This window comes from Miscanthus floridulus, chromosome 10 (genome assembly GCF_019320115.1).
Source record: "Miscanthus floridulus cultivar M001 chromosome 10, ASM1932011v1, whole genome shotgun sequence".
Taxonomy (NCBI): domain Eukaryota; kingdom Viridiplantae; phylum Streptophyta; class Magnoliopsida; order Poales; family Poaceae; genus Miscanthus; species Miscanthus floridulus.
The window spans coordinates 16,047,026-16,055,172 of record NC_089589.1 but is presented as its reverse complement, the minus strand read 5'-3'; the positions used below and the strand labels follow the sequence as shown (position 1 = coordinate 16,055,172).

The 8,147-nt window shown below is 37.7% G+C and overlaps 1 long non-coding RNA gene across 3 annotated transcripts; it reads right to left on the bottom strand.

Moving 5' to 3' along the window:
* Positions 1–6,289: 6,289 nt before the first annotated feature.
* LOC136487742 (uncharacterized) lies at positions 6,290–7,855 on the bottom strand. 3 transcript variants are annotated; one of them, XR_010767339.1, is made up of 5 exons: positions 7,297–7,855; positions 7,161–7,198; positions 6,949–7,001; positions 6,733–6,844; positions 6,290–6,618 (listed from the first exon to the last, which is right to left on the bottom strand). It is a non-coding gene; the product is annotated as an uncharacterized lncRNA (long non-coding RNA). The 3 variants fall into 3 exon arrangements; XR_010767340.1 differs by having other exon boundaries at positions 6,733–6,803; XR_010767338.1 differs by having other exon boundaries at positions 6,733–7,001.
* Positions 7,856–8,147: the final 292 nt, after the last annotated feature.

Here is an 8,147-nt window from a genome sequence, read left to right as displayed (position 1 = left end):
CTATAGAAGCTTTTAATTTTAAACACTTCTTTCCATTTTTCAGTGTTATAGAAGCTTTCACTTTTAATCAAAGTTAGCATTTAGTCTAGTTTACAATTTTTTAGTGTTATAGAAGCTTTCACTTTTAATGATAGTGCAGGTAATCTAATTATTTGGCTTTGAAAGCACAATAATTTTGTATAGGTCTTTTAAACATTTATTGTGTCTATTAAACGGTTACAGTTATGCTATTATAAGATATAACTTTGTCATCTAGGAATATTCTATTTTTTAGCATAGACTATGTATCTTTAGTTTATATTGTGTGAGCTGGAACTGGTATTTTATTTAGCAAGTACACTTGTAATTCTTCATCTAAATTAATTTATTTCCATCTTGAATATTATCAATTGAACTCCTTGTATAGTTTATTAGATAATGTTATGCAAATGTATTATCAAATCTGTTCATTTCTTCATTCCTTCTCTTTCTTGAATTTCTTTGATAACTACTAGCTTGTACAGGTCCAACAACAAGCAAACCATGATCCACGACTCCAAGGAGGGTAGGGGGAAAGAATAGGTTTCCTGCTAGATTCCTGCTTCTCTTTCCTTGTTTCCTCCTTTTGATTCATGGATTATCACTTGCTTTAATTTTGAAAACCTATTTCTTCCATAATACGCCTTATATGTTTTTGCATTTCTTAACTGATTTGATTTATTTGATTGTGATGATAGGAGCAACAATCTGGGCAGAGTCAAGAACTGTCACAAACAAAGTTTGTTCTCTACAGAATGGATTCAGCTTTGAGGCTGCTGTTGTGCTCGCACATAAATGATGCCTCTAGACCTGCGCAATCTGCATGTTAGTCTTGTCTTCACATCTTCCTATTTTCGTTGTATAACTGTATGAATTGCATGCCTTTTTTATTTCGACAACCTTTTCCTTTTCATGGTTATATCCTTTCAAATATAATGTCAATCTAGTCACATAGGATTCCTTAATCATCTAAAAGATAAATTAATTGATGTAAACATTATTTACTACGAGAACCTGATGTGATGATGTGCTAGTCCTCATGTGCATATAACACCTTACTAAATTTCAAGCATACTCCTGGAGATATAGTTTTATATCATTCAAAATGTCAACTATTTCAGCCCTTATTTTCTTGCTGTCATTTTCTTTTTATTTTAACATATTCTAGCTTATGCTCCCTTCCTAGCTAACAACCCACAGACTCTGATCCCATCTGATAGCTTGTGCTCCCTTGTCATATATGCTCTTTACTGTTTGGCAAGCACGTCTTGGGTATGCATAGCGAAAAACTGAGACTAGACTAGTTTTCATTTAATTTCATTATGGGGGATACCTTTTCTCTAAACTATATTTTCTCCACATGATGTCCTGCTGAACATTTTTAGATGTACCTGCCCTTTTTCTCCCTCACTTACTAATGTTCTTTTAATATATGCACACAAATAAACTCTACCAATTGGCCTCTGTCGATTTTTGCTTGCTGCTAGCTTGGGTAATTGAACTTTTCTATTTTATTTTAAGGTGGAAGCCATTTGCAATTTATTTGCAGCACTCTTCCTTGCAAGCATTGGAATGCTCATACATGTTAAGTTGTTGTGGAATCATGTTGACATATTACTTGGAACTGCTATACTTTTGTGTTGCGCAATTTCTTTGCTTTACATGAGTAAAATAGCTATTTGTGATTTTGCCATTTGGATGTGCAGACCATCTATCATTCACATTCTTGCCTTTAATATATAGTTCACCCTACTGGTATAAATGATGGGTAGATAGTACGGCTGCAAGCCCCTCAGGTCAACCGACCATCTACAACGGATAATGCTGAGGAATTTCTGATTTCGGGATTTCCAAGATTTCTACTTCTCTGGCTACAGATAGTGCTGTGCTGATGTCTGTCAGTCCTATTTTCGACATTTACTTTACACCAGCAACACAGTTGCTGAGAAATTTTCGATTTGGTGTTTCCTCGATTTCTACTTATCTGTCTACAGATAGAGTGTTGTGCTGATGTCTGTCAGCTCTGTTTTTTACATTTAGTTGACACCAGCAACACAGTTATTGTATTAGATATTTAGATGTGCCGCTGCTAACGAGGCATACCAATGCATGGTTTTGCTGCTTTTGTTTTTGCCTTGGTGAGTCTAACAGCGTATCCATTTTTGTGTTTGATTTTTATTTTCCTGTGCCTAGGTTGATTGGAAAAAAATAATGAAATTATTAATCTTTGCACCCTACTCTTCTTTTTAATGAAACAATCAAATATCAATAACTAACGATTGAAACCCACACAGATAACAATAGCTAAAGATATATTTTACAACATATCAAACTAAAAATATTGAACCAGTTTTCCCTACTTGTATAAAGGTCTCTCTCCTGGCCTAGAGAAATGTCAACTATCTCCAAGCATACACCTTACTAAATTTCAAGCATACTCCTGGCCTAGAGAATCTCTGAAATATTTGGTACAACTCCTTGGCCTTTGTGAATAAAAGAAACTCGGAAATATTTTGAGGCGCATTCCTGTAGTGTGTGCTAGTCCTCATGTTATTGACTACGAGAATGAGTTCTTTATTCTGTTTTTCTTGTCTTCGCATGTTCCTATTTTCTATGTATTCTTGATTTCTTGACTATGAGTTGTATGCCTTTTCATTTAGGCAGCCCTTTTTTATACCCTTTCTACCATTGTTGAAGCATCTTCAGAAGATTTATGGTGTTGAAATCCAAAGAGCAAACGACGCCTAGGTGTCAGACGCAATGGAGCTTGTCAGTAAGGATGGACAAGAAGAGCATCTCGGCGTTTCATGTTCCCAAGGTATGCTTGCTCAGGTACGACCATACAAGAGTGGACTTGGTACCATGTAGCGGATGTACATTGAATCAGTTGTGGACTTTTGCGTATAATATCAATATTCTATTATTCAGAGGTTTCTTGTGTGACATCAAAGTGTTATACGCATCTATAACCTTTTCCCTTTTCAGCTCATTGGTTTTAGAACTATTAGTAAGCTTTGGTTTTCTCATCTTTCTAGATCTGGAGGATATTGTACACAATAAATATATATACTCTGTTCTCACTTATCTAAAATTATGTGAAAGATCATTAAGGCATCCCTAGCAGGTGGATTACTCTATTCTAACATATCTAAAATTTGTCAGAAGATGTTTGGCAAGGACTTTTTTGGTAATCCATCAGCTTAGCAGTGACATGTAATGATATCTCAGTTTTTATCCTAATTTTAAATATTTCATTTTATCTTTGGAAGTTTGGGTTGTTTATACATGAACAATGTTAAAATGACATCAAGGTTTTTGTTCCTGATCAATTATATTCGTATATGCATTTTCTTATGGTTTTCTTTTTGTTTTGTCCATGCTACATTATGATATAAGTTGGTGCCATCCATTCTGGAAGCTTACTAGTTTTGATGCCTACATCGCTGGTTTGGACCAATTGGCAGGTAATAGAAATCCCTCCTAGGACAGTGCTATTGAAGCTCATGGAAGCTAATGGTGCAAAAGGACCACCTATTTTCACGTGTATTGCTTCTGAAAGTTTACATTTCAAGGTGTGTGTTCAACTTGATGTATCAATTTGTCTATTTTAGTTGTGATTTAAATTGATGTGATATCTCTTCTAGAAGCTTACGGGTCAAATATACACTTCCTTGATACAGGCGAATGAGCAGGTAATAGAGATCCCTCCAAGAACAGTGTTGTTGAAGGTCATGGAAGCAATTGGTACAAAAGCAGCACCTATTTTACTTCCTCGATTATAATTATGTTTACCATATTACCCTTACCCGTTTTGTTTTTCCTGGTTATATGAATTTAATTTCTCAAGTTATTAAAGCTAATGTATTCTCTCAAAAATGCTCATATACGTTTTTCTTAATTTAGTTGATACTTGGTATTGTTATTTTGATAAATGCCTAGCACCGTGTTGCTGAGTATTTATGTTCTTTCAATAAAAAAATCTTTTGTACCAAATAAGAATAGATTCAGGTGGTGGTACAATTGTTATCATGTTTTAGTAATGTACCTCTTCTCGACTATTGGCCTATTACTTGTATTTATGTACTTGTTCAATGGATGTACCTCTTCTCGACGATTCTTTGACTACACCATGAACATCAACTACCAGCTTTCTAAATTATGTACTTGTTCATTGGATGTACTTGTTCGATGGATGTACCAAATATGATGCTTGTCCTGTCGTTCTATTCCCATGTGGCCATTACCTTGGGAGTCCTTTCACCAATGTTTTTTAGATCTTAGGACTTATTGATCTTCCATTGACACTGCTTGCCCGGTGTAGTGGAATCAGTGCACTGAATCCTCACAGCTATTGACTTTCACCTGATTTTCATGTGTAGTGCAATCAATAATCAGTGTAAGAGAACCTGCTTTTGATCTGTGCTTGCTTTAGTTCATCCATCTAGTTTGCTTATAACCATCTGATTATAAACAGGAATATCTAACAGTTCTGTAATGGAAGCATTAGTCTTGCGGACTCAGCATCTCTGTCTTTTTGTGTCAATGCAGAAACCAGAATTGTGTTAAAGCAGTCAGAGTCTACAAGATGGCGGAATAGATGCCCAACTTGTATTGTGAGAAAAAAAATCGAGTGAGGAGGTCGAGAAGAATCCATTTGGAAGTTTAACATGAATGGTTGGGAAGTTTTGCAGGCTAGTTGTACATTGTAGTGTTATGCTTCGAAGGCATGTCTTGGCTCTAATAAAATACTAAAAAACTCAGAGTGTGCTGTGCCTTTTGGCTATAGTAATGAAGGTTTACATGGATGGCTCTTTTACAGTTACAGTTTACACTTATTTTGGTACTAATCATGTACCCTATCGACCTTATGTTACGTCTACAATGTGTTGACATGTAGTCAGCGGGTTGTATGTTGCCTTTCAAAAGTATACTCCCCCTGTCCAAAAATAAGTTATGTTTTTGACTTTTAGACATCTTATTTGACCGTTCGTTTTATTCAATTTTTTTGTATAAATATTATCTATTTTGTTATGACTTATTTTATCATTAGAGATACTTCAATAATGATTTATTTATTTTATAATTTACATAAAATTTTTGAATAGGACAAGCGGTCAAACAAGATACTCAAAAGTAAAAAACATCACTTATTTTGGGATGGAGGGAGTATGCGGCATATGGTACATCTCCATCTTCAGACACAGGACTTATTTTTTCAAAAGTTATTACAGCATGGCTGTTATCTTTGCAAGCACAAAAAAATCGCCCCAAGCTTACTAGTGTTAAATGTTGCTTGTCCTCTGTAGGCAGACAAGATCGTGTAGCACTTTTGTTGCAAGATGAATCTTCCTCATTGTTGTGAAATGACACCTTCACCAACAGACGCCTTTTCAAGAATTGATATAATCCATTGAAGAGATAAGATTGGGATTAGGCAGTCAAACATGTCACCAAAGGGACATGTCCTTTTGCTGTTACTATAGTGAAAGGGTGTCAATTCATTCATGAAGAGACACGACATGTCCTTTGGCTGTTACTATAGTCAAAGGGTGTCAATTCATTCATGAAGAGACACATGTTAAAACACACTTTCATTCATGAAGAGACACATGTTAAAACACACACTTTCACGTGTATATAAATACCTTTATGAGATTAATGAAAACGACCGTTCTTCCATTCATTTGTTCTTTTACATTTTACTTCTAACATGTTATCATGCACGCTCTCTACTAAGCACTACATAAAGATGAACTCCAATGAAGTCTACTTCACTACTATGGAATTGACATTGTTCATAGTTGCTGCCAAGGAATCGACATTGTCCATAGTTGCTGCTAATTAGCTTTAATGTTGTATCAGTGATTTGCATTCTATAGTGAATCCATCGCTTGCAAACTCCATCGTCAACATCATGATGTACATTAAACTTCCCAGTTACTGACAACAAGGATATCACCATATGGTCAACCTTTTGCATTTGTCTTGATTGATCAAAGCATTACACATCGTTGTAGACTGATTTTTGCTTACTTGAACTTTACTCTGGTTGCTTATGGAGCAGCGTTATATGAATTTAATCTTAGACAAAGTCTCTGTCTAAAGAGGCCCTAAATACATATACATCAATGCCCAAGCATTCGAGACATGTTCCATTTATAAAATCATATTATATTGGGAGTGTTGTCCTTTTTTGTCAGCTTCATCCTCCCAAATTTACTACTAGAAGTGGAATGGAGTGGAATACAATTCTGGGTACATGTGTAATAACTTCCTCACTCAAGAAGAGCAAATTTACCACTATAACTGGAATGTTGTGGTATACAATTCTGGGTACATGTAGTCACTTACTCACTCAGAAGAACCTCGGTAAGTGTCGATCTTCACCCTGTTCGCTTGTTGATTTCAGCCAAGCTTATTCAACCAGCCAACAGTGTTTTCCTCTCTCAACAAATCAGCACCAACCAGCCCAAACCAGCCCATAAACCAACCAGCGAACACGCCGCTTACCGGGTTTAGACTACCTAGCACTGACAATAACAAGGGCAACAATGCCACTGAGGCACTGACAATGACATAACACATTGTTTGCCACCTCAACTGCCCAAATATGCAAAAGTTTTATATTTCAGTATCGGTGGATCGCAGTTAAAAAATGCTCAAGTTTAGGAAACATTAACTGCATTAATGGATCGTAGAAAGCAGAAAACTAACCTTTTATGCTGGTCGTCCTCGCTTGAAGAGTAACCACTTGCTATTTGTTGCTCAAAGTGCTGCATTGGTAGCTTTTCAGGACCAGTAACATATTCATTAGCAGGTAGTGTCTCTTCATATTTTTTTGCAAGAGTTTATTTAAGCATACAAATTAGTTAATCACATAATCTATAACACTAACGGCATTCAACAGTGAATAAATGAGAAAAAAATTACCTACTGCAATCCATGGAAAATGTCCGGTCCTCAGGGCTCCATTGAACCAAAACCTAGCACAATAGGAGTTCCAAGTATTAATGCACAGATCAGAACTTGAACCAAAGACTAGCACATAGATTTTTGTGTTTCCTCGAACCGGATCTAACATTGACATGTAGAAAATTCAAAAATACTAGTGGTATACAGCAAAAAAAAAAAGAATTACAAACCAGGAGATTCAGGTCAGGCGCCAGTGCGGCCGGAGCGACTGTGCGCCGATGAGATAGAGGGAAAAGGATTCAGGCCAGGAGATTAAAAACTACGAGATTCAGGCCAAATAGAAATCTAATTTGAACAAACTTGTACCTGTGGCGGATCTCGGCGAGAGCGGTAGGGAACAGGATTCGGGCGGAGATTAAAAACACAGGAGACTCAGGCCAGGCGCCGGTGCGTTCGGAGAAGCTGTGCGGCGCCTTCGCTCCATCGCGCTTGCCTCTCAGTCGTCGTCTGTGCGGCGGAGCGACTAGTCTAGGTCACCGTCGGCATGCCGCCGTGTGCTGATGCTGCGGCGCAGTGAGCTAGAGGGATGAATGCGGCTTGGCTGCGAGGTGGAGGTGCTACTACGGCGTGCCGACGAGATGGAGGGGAGTCGAAACCGGCGCGGCGGCGTCGGAGACCTCTCGCCCCGTTGGGGGAACGAAGGCAGAGGAGGAGACAAAAAGAAAATAATAAAAAAATCAAATGGAGAGAGGCAAAGTAGCACGCTGAAGCCTCATATCGCTGTGCCCTCTGACGTGTAGGGACCCCACAGTACATACGTATCTCACAGGTATTCCAAGTTTGTGTTGGAGCTGCGGTAAAGTAACACGCATCTCGAGACATTTCATCCAACGGACGCGTGTGCCAGAGCATGTGCCTGGCAAAATTAACTCTCTCTATTTCCCTGGGGAGCAGATCCATGAGACTTTTCCCTGTGTGCCCTTATAAAAGATCGTAATCCCCTGTGTGCCCCTGAAAAAATTCAGCGGTCTTCAGCGCCACTACTCCAACTTTTTCGTGTCATCCATGCCACTTCCGTCAGTTTGGGCTCTAACGCCGTTAAACTACAGGTGTGAAAAGACGAAAATGCCCTTAAGTTCAAATATGTTATTAATTTTTTTTGAGCATCTTAACGACTTCAAATGAAAAAACTCAAAACTAGAAAGTTGTAGATCTCG